This window comes from Acomys minous, assembly GCF_964271855.1.
Source record: "Acomys minous genome assembly, chromosome: 14".
NCBI classification, from domain to species: domain Eukaryota; kingdom Metazoa; phylum Chordata; class Mammalia; order Rodentia; family Muridae; genus Acomys; species Acomys minous.
The window spans coordinates 51,694,637-51,711,034 of NC_140496.1; the positions used below are offsets into that span (position 1 = coordinate 51,694,637).

Sequence of the window (16,398 nt, forward strand, 5' to 3'; positions counted from 1 at the left end):
AAAGAAAGCTCCAAGACAAAGTTATACCCATAAAAACACAGGAAATAAGTAATTTCACACCACCAAAACTCAAACAAGGGAAACACACTACCAACAATAACAAAATGACAGGAATTAACCATCTTTGGTCATTAAGATCTCTCAATATCAATGGGCCCAATTCTCCAATAAAAATAACAGTCTAACAGAATGGGTACAGAAAGAGGATCCATCCTTCTGCTGTATGTAAGAAACACACCTCAACATCAAAGATAGACATGACCTCTGAGTAAAGGGCTGGGAAAAGATTTTTCTAAGCGAATAGACTCAAGAATCAAGCTGGTGTTAGATATTCTAATAGCTAATAAATTAGACTTCAAACCCAAGTTAATAAAAACAGATGGGAGAAGAACATTTCATACTAATCAAAGAAAAAAATCCTCCAAATGACATTTTAATTCTTAATATCTATGCCCCAAACACAGGGCACCCACATTTGTAAAAGAAACACTATTAAAGCTTAAATCACACATTGAACCTCACACATTAATAGTGGGAGACTTAAATACCCCCCTCTCACCAATGTATAGAACGTCCAGGCAAAAACAAAACAGAGAAATAATGAAGCTAGAAACAGGGAAGCTAACAGACTTTATGAATAAAATAGACCTAACATATATCTACAGAATATTTCATCAAAACACAAAAGAATATACTTTCTTCTTAGCACCTCATGGAACCTTCTCAAAATATTGACCATATACTCAGTCACATATATAAGAAAATTGAAATAAGCCCCTGCATCATATCAGACCACCACAGATTAAAGTTGGATTTCAACAAAAACATAAAGCCTGAAAACTCACAGAAATGAATAACCTTGATATAAAGACTTCCTAGAATTCAATGAAACTGAATGCACAATAAACTTATAAGACAAAATGAAAGTGATGCTAAGAGAAAAGGTCATAAGAAACTTGAGATATTTCATACTAGTGAATTAACAGCATGCCTGAAAGCTCTACTAAAAAAAAAAATAAAGGCAAACACACTCAAGAGGAGTAGATGGCAGGATATAAATAAACTGAAGCTTAAATCAGTAAAACAGAAAAAAGATAATAATACAATGAAACAAAGAGTTGCCTCATTGAAAAAGTCAACCAGATTTGCAAACGCTTATCCAAATTAACTAAAAGACAGAAAAAAGGAATATCCAAATTAATAAAATCATAAATGAAAAAGAGGACATAAAACAAACAGCAAGGTAATCCAAAGAATTATTACATCATAATTCAAAACAGTGTACTCCACAAAATTGGAAAACCTAAAAAATTGATATTTTTCTCAATAGATATCATTATCAGAGTTAAATCAAGGTATGCAAGGATTTTCCTAGAAAGGGGAAATAGAATAGATCTTGAGGGTAGATTGGAGGTGGATGGGGCTGAAACAGGAGGGATCAGGTAACATGTAGGGAGAATATTCTAGGAGAAAAGAATGGAATTGGGGGACATCTGGGTGCCAAGGTAGAAACCTAGTGCAATGGAAACTCCATAAAACCATAAGAATAACTATACCAAAGACTCTAGTAGTAGAGGACACAGAGCCTGAGCCAGCTGTTGTTTTTAACAAAATCTCAGTCCTTCAATTTTACCAATAAAAACTCAGGAGGTAGATGCTGGGCTGAGAGCCTGCTAGCTCAGAAAGGCAGAGAAAGCACCCAGCTGCCTTCCTCCTCAGCTGATGTTCCAGAAGGAATCTCTTCTCCCTTACCATCTCCAACAACCTGTTTCCAAATGAATGCCCCTCCTTTCTACTTCCTGTGCATCTCTCTATCCATCCTCCTGACTTCCTCTTCTTCTCTATGTTTTTTTTTCTTAATAATCCAATGTTCACTTCCTGTCAACTGGTTACTTGCTCCAGCTCTTGAGGTATGGCTGACTTTAATCCTGTTTACAATATTAAAGCAGAAAGCTCTTGGACTAAAGGTATGTGGTTTTACCAGTAAATAACACATTATTGGGGTTCACAGTGTGATCAAATATCCTGCAACAACCGGCCACCTTCTGTAACCAAGCAAGCCCTAGAGTGGAGGTATTAGGACACCAACTTAGCCACAAAGCCTTCAGCCTATAGTTTGTCCTTCCTGCAGAATGTTCTGGAGCTGTAGACTAGCAGAATCATCATCAAAGAGACCAGAGAGACTGCATCCAGCAACTGACGGAAGCAGATGCAGAGTACCACAGCCAAACATTAGACTGAGTTCTAGGAGTCCTACTGAGGAGGGGGAAAATAGCCCACCGTATCAACTGACTGGGCCTCATGGGGACTTGGAGAGATCAGGGAACCTATAGGGCTCTGACGTAGGTCCTTAGCATATATGTTATGGATGAATAGCTTGATACTCTTCTGGGAATCCTAACAGTGGGAACAGGGGCTTTCCCTGACTGCCTATTCGGAGGACCCTTTTCCCTCCTACTGGGTTGCCTTGTCCAGACTTAATGTGATGGTATGTGCCTGGTCTCATTGTAGCTCGTTAGGGCCTACTCCTACTGTCCCTAGGAGGCCTGCCCTTTCCTGAGGAGAGGTGGGGGTGCGGGTGGATCTGGGGAAGGGGTGATGGTGAAGGAAAGACTTGGGGGAGGGCTAAGAAGGAAAACTGTGGTTGGGATATAATACATGAAAGTAATAAATTATAATTTTAACAACAAATAAAACCAAGAAACATTTAAAAACAATGAAGATCTAAGTGCAAGATAAAATAACTTTAAATAAATGAAGGGAATTAATTATAAAGTAAGTATAATTGGGACAATAACCCTTCCTTTGGAAAGATAGTGTCCTAGTTTGCATCTCTCTCGCAGCGATGAGCGCCATGACAAAAGCAATTTGGGGAGGAAAGAGTTCCCTTGGTCTACAGGCTAGCACCTATCATTGATGAAAGCCTATCTAAGACCCTGAAGCACAGACCATTGAAGGAAAGCTGCTTACTAACTTGCATCCCATGGCTTGTTCAGTTGTCTTTCTTATTCACCCGCAGGATATGACAAACCCATACGGTGACACCACCCACAGTGGACTAAGGCCTCCTGTATCAATCTTAAACAAAAACTATATCCGCAGACCATTCTGACAGAGGTAATTCCTCAACTTGGGGTCCCAGGCAATTCTATATCAAGTTGACAGAGACTAACAAGAACACATACCAGACTTCCTGTTACCCTGCACAAGAAGCTAACTCTATTAAAAAACATACATAACTTTATACATAAATATCTGATACCAAAGGCTGTGCTTTCAGGGACCATCTCTATAGTCCCTTGCTAGAGAAACATCTGTGAACATGTACAGTACCTAAAACCAGGAGGCTGAGATGTGGTGTTGTTCTCTCGCAGGCACAGAGCAAGCCCTTTGTGCAACTATGCTGCACCAGCCTTCTGCCATTGATGATCCTTCCTCATCCCCCTGGGAGAGTTAGAGAAAACACAATATGAAAGGCTTTACACTTGAGAAAAGAAAAAGAAAAATAGATAGCATGTTTAAGCAGAATAGTTTTGTATTGTGACTAGCCCAAGGTTAACCTAAAGATCAGAAGTCATACAAGAAAAAATTTTAAACTTAGATATTTTAAATTACAACTTTTACTCTAGGGAATATAGCATAAAATTTTTACATAAAAGTCAAGAAAAAGTATTTGTAGTATATAGGACTAAGGATTAATATATTAATCACTACCATGTGCTTTTGAATCTATTTAGTTTAAAAGGAACTATCTAGTTTTTAAAACTATCAAAATGCTCATATTTACGGAATAACACAAATGCCCACTAATGAAAAAGGTTTCATTCTCACTAATGATCAAATGATTAAAAAAAAAAAAAAACCACACATATTTTCACCTGTTTTTCAAGTATTGGTAAGGAATTGGGTCCCTCACATCATTATTAGAGGGTGAAAATGGGTACAAATTTTATTTTAAAAAAAGAACCTGGTAATCTGTCAAATTTAAAATATGCTTGCTTTGAAACAGCCATTCCAGCACAAGGAATGTATCTAAGAGACTAATTTGACAACACTCAATGACTTGTGAGCAGTTATTTACTGAAAAAAAATTTTTAAATAAGAACATCTTTTAAGCAAATTATGTATGAACAAATTATGTTGTTTGAGCATTAGGAAATACTATTCATATTCTTAGGAAAATAGTGTCAGTATTTAGGATATTGTTCTTGATGTATTACTGTGGTATATTAAAACAGTACAAAATAATTTTATAGCACAATAAAACTTGTTTTCACAATTTTCATATTATCCTTAAAAACCAGACAGGAGTGCCCAAAATCTATAAGAAGTACTGGAGAGATTGCTCAATGGCTAAGATCACACATTGTTGTTACAGAGGACCTGAGTTCCTTTCCCAGGACATACAGCTCACAACTACCTGCAACTACAGCTCCAGGAAATCTAAGATTCCATGGCCTTCACAGACATCTGCACACACACACATACACACACACACACCTAAAACTAGAATATTTTTTAAAAGTAAAAAATTGAAAGAGTACATTAAAGTTAGCATGGTTATTTTTCTTTTGTTTCCATAGGTGGTTTTTGCCAGTGAACCTTGTTTATCTTTGTAATGATTATATGAAACAGAAAAGAACACATATTAAAATATTAGGTGTCCATCTTTTTAATAAGCTCATAAACATTAACTATAAGGGAACCTATCTATTTTCATAGAATAATGTTGATTTTATTTCTGCTGTTACACTTTAGTATTTTAGTAGTTTGTTGATATTTAAAATAAATTAGTTGTCTCTATAATTTATTGTCAAAATACAAAATATATGACATGGTTCTTTTAAGTTGTTACACAGGTCAATTTCTGTTTGAAGAAACATGGGTAGCTTAGAGCTAATATCTAACAAGTACTATTAAATTAACTGTTTCTAAAAATGTAGAAGATATCATGGTATCTACAAATACCAAATTGATGACACATTATCTATTTAACAATTTATAATTATTTTAAAAAACTAAAGCAAAAAGAAAAGAAAGCAAAGGGAAAGATCCTGAGACTAACCACAAATTTTGTGGACCACAACAGGTTCTTTGGTATGTACATAATAGCTAGGTACTTCACAATTCATTTTCAAATCTCCAGCCCTGTTCTTGAAGCATACACACACAAAAAAAATGCTTTGTTATTTCAGTCTCCATGTTCGCTCTTTCTCCTGGGAAGCTGCCAAAGCCGTCACCAGCTGGGCCTTGGGAACAGGGCTGAGTTAACAGCAGACATTCCTTTTTGAACTCTTAGTAGATATTAAAAGTTGAACTAATCTAACTTCATTAAATTGCAACTAAAGCAATTACCTACAAGAGAGCTTAAATTGCACAGTGAAAACTTAAAACACTCCTATGTTCTCCTCAACAATCGCTTCCTTCTTTTAAGCACTTTAGGTTTTCTTAAATGTGAGGTATAGTACCCTGTCCTCTCCTGTGTTAATGGAGAGGTCTTCTGAAGCATTGGAGAAACCCAGCTCAAAGTAGCCACAGCAACGTAGCCTAGGTTACACCAACCCCAATTCTTTACCTGTCTCCCTGGGCCTCGTTTGCAATATCAGTGAAATGTATGGAGATTGAAATTAGCAGATAGTAAAGTAAAAGCCCGTGGTTGTTAGATCGCTAATGAGAATGTAACTGCTCCACAGGGCAATAGATAGCAACATTCTAAATGTCCTTCATGCACTTTGGAGTAGTAGTTCCTTATAACTACTTGTATTCAGCCAGTATTATTTGAGTCACAACAGGTTTGCTTGCCAGATCTTTCCCAACATTGATCAGGTGGTATTCTAACCCACAGTACATTCATTTGTCCACAAGCCTTAATGCCATAGTAGATGCAGGCAGTCATCTTTTAACCCAGTGATCACCAGTGATTTTTGACCAAGGTTCCAAGGGATGATTTAGAATTGTGATAGTGTTTGACGGCCTAGTGGGTGGAAAATGGAAACACTACATACATACAATGCCAACAAATTTCCGTCATTACAGAACACACATCAGTGAAACTTCTACCTTCAACTCTTTGCTCTCAGTGTTCCCACAGAGAACAATCTAGGACAATTTCCACTAAGACATACTCCTTTCACTTTGCCCTCGTATACCAGGAGAATGAATATGATCCCAACGGGGTAAGAATCATGTCCAAAATATAAACGAGGCTAGTCCAACACTCACTACACAAAAATGTGAGATGTTTGAAGAATAAAGAAAAAACTAACATCCTATGATGTAGTAAGCCAAATGACAGTTGACAAAAAAGCAAACATTTAGATCTGACCATATGAAAAAGTTAGCTAGGGCTAGAGCCTGAGAAACAATAATTCCAGTCAGCAGAAACTGAAGACTACAAAAATAGTCCGGTTTGGGGGGCTACTGGAGTTGCTAACTAGCATCAGTCTGCCTGATTTATTCTTATTTAATGTTCATACTGGTGATAAAGATGGGGAAAAAAACACTGGAAATTTTTTCTTATATACAAACTGGAGCTGGGAAATGGCTCATCAAGTATGAGCACCTACTGCCAAGCCCCATGACCTGAGTTTCATCGCTGAAACACACATGACTCCTGCAGATTATCTTTTGACTTTCATATACATGATACAGTGTAATATGATGAATATATGATATTCATATATAATATTTTTTATTTTAAAAGAGTTTGTAGGATATAGAAATTACTCAGTAGAAGTCTTTTTTAAAACATAAATAATGAGCCAGATCTTCTTCTACAGTGTGTGTTTCTTTCTCTGGAAATCATAGTTAATTCTAAGGACTCACTGTCCACCAATGTGGTCCTCCCAGTATTCTCCTTATGGGCATTTGTCAATACTGGAAGATGTGCCTTTTCCATGGCCAGTTCTTCTACTCTCATTTTAATGCAGTTTTTAAGTAAACTATTACAATGTTTCCACCTTGCTATGTTTATACTCATAATCTCTTTGTTCTATTTCATATGCAGAAGTTCTACCTATTATTTTCAAGAAATAGTGTAGAAAGAACTGCAACATTGTTGGAAGTTCCAATTGTGAGCTAACAACCACCTCTTCCTCTCCAAAACAAGAAAACAAAACATGAACATTTGGGGAGACAAAAAAGTTCACACTTGGAAAGCAAAATTAAGGCAAAAAATTAGGAAGGCTTTATATTTTGCATAAAAGGAAAATTGCCTTTTATCACACTGCCTTTCTTAATTTTCTCAGAATCAAAATTAGTGCCTTGAAAAAAGAATAGAGCATACTGAATGAATGGAATTATTACCAAAGCCAGTGTGAACGAGAGAATTTCTCTAAAGTCTCATTTGAAAAGAATTTGATATTTTAATGTGAAAATTCACAGAAGTCCTTTGAGTTTAACTAAGCATCTCAAAATATTATGCCAAATACTTAACATTTATTTTTAAATCTTTTGAATAACACTTTAACTGTATACATGTCCAAAAACAATTCTGAAAAGAAAATTTTTTCTAACTTATAATAAAAGCAGCCTGCTTTTCAGAGTCTGAGAGGTAATATGAACAAAATACTACATTTTCATTTCTTCATGATATGAAATGAATTTTGTCCAATACTTTTCATGGGAAGTACTAAGTTGAACTTATAGCTGATGCTTTTCTCAGCTTATTGCTCATCTGTGTGAAGAGACAGAAGAAAGAAGGCAAACCTTAGGACGTTCTTCCTACTGTGTTGCCTTGTCCAGCCTTAGTGTGAGCGTATATATGCCTAGTCTAGTTCCAACTTGTTATGCTGAGTTCAGTTGCTATCACGGGAAGATCTGCTCTTTTCTGAAGGGAAAGAGAGAGTGGTAGATCTGGAGAAAAGGGGGTGTGAAGGGGGGGCTGCAATTGGGATGTGCTGTATGAAAGAAGAATACATAATAAAATAAAAAAATATCATAGTTGAACAGTGACAGACATTGTTATTGTCAGATGCCCTTCTTTCATGTAAAGTATCGTTTTACGTCCAAGACACCACAGCATTGCTTTATCCATCCTCTAATTCACTGGCCATAATCTTTGTGTATTGTACACAACAATCATATGTTTAATTAAATCTGGAAAAAGTAATAAGTGCCCTACATTTGGGGACAGCAATGCCTCCTGTGCCAAACATATCCCAGTTTATGGATAAGTTGACAATTCAAAGGCTGAACTAGAGAAGTCAGGACAGCTCGACGTCGCTGGTTCCCCAGTCATGCAGCTTCCAATCGTCCTACTTCGTGGAGGTAGCAGGGCATCCTAATAGGGACAGATTGTTCCGTCAACAGGACAAAAACTGAAGCAGCAACAGCTTTCTCCAAACTGAGACTGTTTCCCAAATGTGCTTGCTCCAGTTAGGGCTAAGGTTATTTATTCAGATGCTAATAGAAGTTAATTTGGTCACCGGCTAAGTTGAATTTAGAAGCTTTCTTTTCTCTCTTGCCTGAAGGGTCTGGTCATACGCCTACATTCCTTTCCTGGCTGTTAGTGTCTGAACCAAATATTCTCTTGTATGGAATTATCACTTGACATTGATCTGTATATATTGCATTGCATAATTCCACAGACACATTCAGAGAGTAGCAATGCCTTGTCGCCCTTAGGAGTTAGCTCTTCTCTCCCTGGGCACTCTGCTTTTGTTTTTGTATTTTGTTGGCATGGTATTTCCTCCTCCTCCACCACCACATGGCATCACTTTGAAGAGGAGTTTTATGATGAAGAAACAAGAAGACTAGACACCATATAGTTGTGGAAATAGATTTTTATAAAGTCTGTTCAGTTTATGCTCTTTCTATTTCCCTTGGGATAAAAAGCAAAATCACTTAGTTTAGCATACAAATGATGTAGCATCTGCCCTCTGCAAGGCCTTTTTTCCCAGTGAAGTCTACCCTCCAAATCAGTGAGTTTCTTCCTATTGGAGACTCCAAGTTCTTTCTTGCCTATCTTCCTCATTGTTTTAACATTCTGAAAGTACTCTCACCCATCCAATACACATACAGACACAGTCACACACATATATACACACCACACACACAGACATATACAGACATACACAGACACACCCATATACACACACCATACCCACACAGACACACACACACAGACACACACATATACACACACCATACCCACACAGACACACACACAGACACATACATATACACATACATCACACTCATGCACACATATACAAACACACACACATTGTTATATGGCATTTCCCCCCAACATTGAAATATTCCCTCTAGGAGAAAAGAAGCTCATGTGACTCAGGAAGTAAATAAAAAGTCCCCTGTTTGGGAGAAGAAATACTTCAAAGATCCTTGAGACCTCCCTCCCCAGCAGCATGTGTGAGTGTGGGGGGCGGGGTATGTGTGGTGTGTGTGTGTGTGTGTGTGCGCGCGTGTGTGTATGTGTGTGTGTGTGTGTGTGTGCGTGTGTGTGTGTGGTGTGTGTGGTGTGTGTGTAGTGTGTGTGTGTGTGGTGTGTGTGTGGTGGTGTGTGGTGTGTGTGGTATGTGTGGTGTGTGTGTGTGTGTGTGTGTGTGTGTGTGTGTGTGTGTGTGTTGATTCTCAGGAAAATTCTGTTATACAACAATAATGAACTTTATTATTGCCTAATAAAATTATATTGCCATCAAAAAAAGTCTTAAATTATCTCTCTTACTAGGACATTTTTTAAAAGAACCAAACATTTTGAGAGATTTGAATAGAATTATTTATGTAAAACAAATTTAAGGAAGTAAATAACATGGCCTGCTTTGTGAATAGGCCAGACAGGAATCAGCCTGCAGGGAATGTGCTCCTAGTAGAGAATCAAGCACACATGCAGACTTAGAAAGGCACCCAGGTTAAGACTGTGCTCATCTCTGCAGCACTGGCCAAAAGAGGACCGGAGATGGATGTTTATCAGTGAGCTCTGTCACAGGATGCTGGAAAACTAAGTGCTTCCTTCTATCAGAATCGACAGTTTGCTTCATGGAGAAAGTCTTGTACAAACAAACTAGCATGACAGAGGGACACACACCTACAGTCCCAGCTTCAGGGCAGCACAGCAAGAGCACTGAGCCCAAGAGTTCAAAACCAACCTAGTAAATACAGCAAGATGCTGTTGTCATCATGTGAATGAGTGTGCACACATGTGTGTGCATGCATGTGCATGTGCACGTGTGTGAGAGTGTATGTGTGTGTGTTCAATCAGATTAAGCAATGTGTTTAGTAATTTTCTTAATGTCATTGATCTATAGTACAATTTGAAAGTTTTAGGGGAAAAAATAATAGAAAAGACCATAAAACAAAATGGCAGCCCAGGAAATGAAAGGTTTTTTTTTTTAATCTGTCAGAGTTATAGAAGGAGGCTTTCAATTATATTCATAACTTCATTCTTTCTTTTCTCTTGCTTCCGGCATACTAGACCTAACTATGCTACTCAGTGAAAAATAAGCTTCTTAATTCTTGAAACATAGTCACATGATTAATATTATTTTATAGCAAGGGGACTGCACCAAGCCAGAGGTTCTTAACTAAAGGTGACTCCTACCACCTTGTGTCCTGAGTAGCATTTTTCAATATGCAAAGACATTTTTATTATTGGCAACACCTTGACATATGCAAGCTATATCCAACCCTGATGGAACTTAATGTGTAGAGACCAGAGATATTGGTCAATATTCTACAATCCCTGGACCGGTCTCTCACTTCCCTCAGCACCGTTGTATCGCCCCTCCCATTAATGAATGGCCAAGTCCAAGGTATTAATAGTGCTGCTGCTAAGAAACCCTCTTGTAAAATAATCTCTTAGGTTTCCTTCATCTCTCTAGCATTCTGTGGTTTTATATTTTTAGGGTCACATCATATTAACTATAGTGACCTAATGATGTGAGTAAAAATGACTCCTTTAATATTAGCTTCTAAATTAATGCCTACATAACCTATAAGAAAATAAAGTAAAATAATTTGTATACATTCCAAAGCAGAAATGTTATAATGCTCCAAGTAATGCTGGATCACATATAATTATACAAATTTTTTCTATGAGAATTCTGTAAAATCTTTAACCTAATAACTGTCCTTTCTAGCTACATTTTATATAATATGGCTAAATTTCTTTTCTGGTTAAGTTAAAGTACTAACTCAAAAAAATATATCTGGTTACGTGCAATTTTTCTACTGATGCCCTCCAATATTTGCTTCATAATTATCACTATATAATCACCAGAAAGTGGATCTGACAACCTTTTTAGTGAAAGAAAATACCAAATGCTCTTACAAAACACATCAGTTGTGTCCTTAGAATTACATCCTTTGATCTGATCTGGTCTAGTTCTTTCAGCTGGCACCTGCATACTTGAAAAGAAAAAAATGAAAACCTTCTTATACTCAGAGTGGCCTTTTGTCTTCCATCCTTTCCTGTAAACTGTCTTATCTCTGCATCTCCCACTATAGTTTTGACGAGTGCTTCCAAAAACACTTATGCTACAAATTCTTGGATTGCTCTTGAATGTTCTTCAGGGTCATTAGGCTTCTTTTGTGTTCTTAATTATAAACAGGAATGGTGGCAGAAACCATGAGCTTATAACAGTATTAATGAGTACATACTTAGCGTCATGGGAAAAATAGGTAATCAAGATTTTTATTTAAATTTAAATATGCAGAAACTTTTTTTAAAAATGAATATTCAAAAAGCAACTATGGCCAACAGAACTGGTAAGAGATAGGTTTCCACATGTTTCAGCGGGCAATGAAAAGGAAACACAGTAGCAGTGGCACACTTACACACAACCCAGTTATGACCAATTAGCAGAATCTAACATTTAACAGTGAAATTTCCAACATCCTAGATCTGCATGCATGCATGAGGTTTGCAAAGGATCAGACACAGAGCACATAATGGCCATTAACACATACTTTCCCTTCCCAAGAAAAGCGATCTAGAAATTACTCAGTCTGGTATATGAGCAGAAGACAATAAGTCAAATCCACTGGCTTTTGTTCCATTGAATCCAGCCATATACTGCTCATTTCCATATTGTCTAGAGTTGTCAGTGATGGGTTGGCCATGGTTTGTCCCCAACAGGCTCATATGATGGAATCCTGATAGCCAAAGGACAAAATATTGACAGATGTTGGATATGTACAAGGTGGAGCCCAGTGAGATAATTAGCAAATAGCATACACTCCCAGGAGGGGGTGATGTAGTTCTCATAGGGCTCAGTTACTTAGTGACAGAGTAGGCTGTTTGGTCTAAGAAACCATGTCTGCATTCCCTTTAGCAACTTTTTTCTGTTTCTCTACAATGTTATGACACATCCAAGGGGACCTGACTCTAAACACCAACACCATGTTATATGGATTCATTTATGGTTAATCTACATAAATCTCTCTTCAAAAAGTATCCATATCCAAACAAAGATACAATAGCAAAATTGAGTCCTTGTGTCTAAAAGTCATACGGTTGTAAAGCCCAAACAAACTTATTATGTAAAAGTTCACTGTCTCTAAAGATCTGTTGCCTTGGGATGTGCATGTGGAGTAGCCGATGCGATGTGCGTGTGGAGTAGCTGATGGGATGTGCGTATGGAGTAGCTGATGCGATGTGCGTGTGGAGTAGCTGATGCGATGTGCGTGTGGAGTAGCTGATGGGATGTGCATGTGGAGTAGCTGATGGGATGTGCGTATGGAGTAGCTGATGGGATGTGCGTATGGAGTAGCTGATGGGATGTGCATGTGGAGTAGCTGATGCGATGTGCGTGTGGAGTAGCTGATGGGATGTGCGTATGGAGTAGCAGATGGGATGTGCATGTGGAGTAGCTGATGCGATGTGCGTGTGGAGTAGCTGATGGGATGTGCATGTGGAGTAGCTGATGGGATGTGCGTATGGAGTAGCTGATGCGATGTGCATATGGAGTAGCTGATGGGATGTGCGTGTGGAGTAGCTGATGTGATGTGCATGTGGAGTAGCTGATGGGATGTGCATGTGGAGTAGCTGATGGGATGTGCATGTGGAGTAGCTGATGGGATGTGCATGTGGAGTAGCTGATGGGATGTGTGTAGAGTAGCTGATAGATCACATATTCCTTCTGTATAAATATAAGTGCTTGTTTCCCTATAGGGATGTGATTCTAAAGGAGGATGAGGTGAACTGGTGAAGAAAACAGAACAGCTGACCCTTCAAAGACATGGGGAAAAATAATTCTTCAAAGGTTGCATTCTCATAATTGCCACTTATCAAGTGGACTGTTATCAAATGCTGGTTCTTATCTAGCCACGGACATAGACTTTGCCTCTTCTGTAGATTTAAAATACGATCATTCTGAAACCATTTTTGGGCAACTACATTGAGCTGGAGCTAAGAGGGAAACCATGCTTAATGATTAGGTGTATTAAAAGCAAGTCTGGGCTCCGCCATCAGTAGCTGTGAGTCCTTGGCAAATCACATTCTCTGAGCTTTGGCTTACTAACTCACAGGACAGACCTAACTAATAATATCTATATTGTGGGATAGTAAAGATTAGGTACTAAAAGCACTGATAATCTCTGCAAACTAACTATTGTGCACACCAGTGCTCCCAAAACTCCAAAACTGCATTATTTTAAATGAGGAAGAAAAAAAACAAAAGACAGAAAAACCTCGGACTGGAGAGATGGTTCAGAGGTTAAGAGCACTTGGCTGCTCTTTCAGAAGTCCTGAATTCAATTCCCAGCAACCACATGGTGTGGCTCACAACCGTCTATGATGTGATCTGGTGCCCTCTTCTGGCCTGCAGGTGTACATGCAGGCATTGTACTATATACATAACAATAAACAATTTTTTTTTAAACAAAAAAACATATCATTCGACTTCCTAAAGAGAGCAGAGATTGAGGAAATGTCCAAGCAATGCTTGGGCCAAATCTGAGACGCAGCCCATGGAGGAGAGACAGCCCTTGACACTATTAACAACACTCTTCTGTGCTAACAGGAGGCTAGCTTTCCTGAGAGGCTCTATCTAGCCCCATCGTGAAACAGATGCTGAGATAGCCAAACGCTGGGCAAAGTGTAGGGAGTCTTATGGAAAAGTGAGGGCAAGGATATGAGGACCTGGAGGGGACAGAAGCTTCATAAGAACAACAGAGCCGCCTAACCAGGGCCGAGAGGGGGCCTGATGAGCCTGAAGCACCAAGCAAGGACCATGCATGCCTGGACCTAGGCCCTCTACACAGATGTAGCCAATGGGCAGCTCAGGCTTCGTGTGGGTACCACAGTAAGGGCTGTCTCTGACACGGACTCTGTGGCCCGCTTTTCTATCACTTCCCCCTGGCGGGGCTGCCTCGCTAGGCCACAGGGGAAGAGGACATGCTCAGTCCGGATGCCACGTGAGGTGCTGGGGTTGGTTAGTAGTGGATGGGTCCCCTTTTCTGAAGAGTAAGTTGGGATGTGGGGGAAGATGGGACCGGGAGGAGAGGAGGAAGGGGGCTATGATCAGAATGTAAAGTAAATAAATTAAGTTTTAGAAGGAGAGAAATTAAAGCACTCAAACTAGAGTTTCATAATTAATATAGGATCATTTTAGGATTTAGCCTATTAAAGCCTTTCTGATCGCTAAACATCACTGATATTGGTTTAAAAAAAAAGTATGAAGCGGTCTCATCCCCTACTTGATTGCTATACTGCAGAGTTTTATTTCCGAATTGTTTTCACTGTTTTCGATGCTCACTCACTGCAGACTGAGGCGAAACCAGGCCTATATACAGAAACACTGTGGAAAACCCGTATGAAGGTGTGAAAGTCCTGAGACAGCAGCGTGGAAGCTACTATTTCCGCAATAAGCACCGCCCATGTGTGGGGTGCTAGTATACCTAGATCAATGGGAGGCCACCTGCCTAGGTGGGACATATAAGAGTGCACAAATAAAAAAACTCAACTATATAGACATTATTCTATCTTCTATCACGTTAGAATGCAGCCCAATTTTTTATTGCATTTTCTACTCTGCAAAATACTACAATCTGGGGACTGTAAATACTCATTTTTTTCCAACTGATCTCCCACCCTCACCCTCACTTCAAGAGAACCCCAAAGCCCCAGAACCATGCTCACCTTAGCGTCAGACTCAGGCTCTCCTTCCGCTCTGGCCAACCTTCAAGCCTCTTTAGCGGCTGTGGAGTCACGCCAGCCCCACCCTTGTCGGCTCCCAGAGCATTCTCCTAGCCTGGGACCCCATTAGTGCCCCTTCCTCTCTCTCCTAACAGCACTGTGAGCTCACCCGCCCTCTTCCCTGTGAGGGAGGCAGGCAGGCCCCTTGCTGTAGCACTGTGGAAGGCCAGGACCTCTTGCCAACGGGGTAAACTGCAGAACTCCGGGGCAACCAATCAGAAGGTTCTTTTGGAAAGGAATGTTTCCTGCTGTGACATAGGGGAGCATCTGTTGCGAAACCTGTACGTTTTTCTGCCTTGCTAAATACAGTTAGCCTAGAACCAGGGGTTCTCGTCCGCTTGTTTTCCATAGCCAAAGAGTGCAGAAGGGGAGCGCTCGCTCTGAGGTTATGGTGGATTGTGGGTTATGGGTTGGAATATGAAGCCTACCCACAGAGTTCCACCGAGAAGGGGAGGAGGTTTGTGGGGTTTTGTTTTATTTTCCGCTTTTAAAAACAATATAACATTTTTATTATTTAAATTTTTTAACATCTATACAACGTATCGTGACCGTGTCTACCCCTTTTCTCCTCCTAACTCTTTATGGTGCTAGCCCCACCGTCTCTTCGTTTCCCTCCCACATCACCTCTCTCTTTTGTTTTTATAATCCACTAGATACAATCCACACGGATTGTTGGGAATATCTCCAAATCGTGAGGAAAAAGTCATGTTACAAAATTTTACTTTCATTCACAAGAATTATAGCCAGAAAACCTTCATGGTGCCAAAAATCTTGGCTTAGCACAAAATAGCATTTGCTCTTACTTTTTAAAAAATAATTAAAAATAAATGTTTAGAATAAAGTTAAAGATTACACGGGTTTGGTAAAGTAGCAGTTCTAGGCTTTCCTCATGACTTCTCAAACCCCCCCAGATAGTTAGCTAGGTTTCCAGTAGCAGACATGATTTTCCTCTTGTTGATCAGGCCTTAAGTCCAATTAGTGAGCTGTTTGTGACTGTCAAGGTATATCTGCCACTACTGTACCCCTAGTGCTACCGTGCCATGCCGGTCGAAGCTGTAAGGCTATCCTGCTTTGAAAGCTTGCGTGACACCTTCTGGTATCACGAAAGCCAGTCCTCAGGGAGGAAGGATTCAGATCATATCCACCTTGGGTCCTCTGCGCCCTAATGTCCAAAGTGTGAGTGCTTTGTGTCTTCAGCAATAGGAACATTTCTTCCGTCTCTTGGGGAGAGGGGGCAAACA

At 39.3% G+C, this 16,398-nt stretch overlaps 1 protein-coding gene across 3 annotated transcripts in view; it reads right to left on the minus strand.

The window, feature by feature from the left end:
• The window catches only part of IQCM (IQ motif containing M), a 440,692-nt gene extending 425,354 nt beyond the window's left edge, over positions 1-15,338 (minus strand). For 2 of the 3 annotated variants that reach the window (XM_084755724.1, XM_084755722.1), the window contains exons 1-2: positions 15,101-15,338; positions 3,334-3,444 (exon numbers count right to left, since the gene is read on the minus strand). The gene's annotated coding sequence lies outside the window, so the exon portion shown is untranslated. Of the gene's footprint in view, positions 1-3,333; positions 3,445-7,615; positions 7,656-15,100 lie in introns of those variants that run through there. The other variant, XM_084755723.1, reaches the window with a different exon arrangement.
• Positions 15,339-16,398: the final 1,060 nt, after the last annotated feature.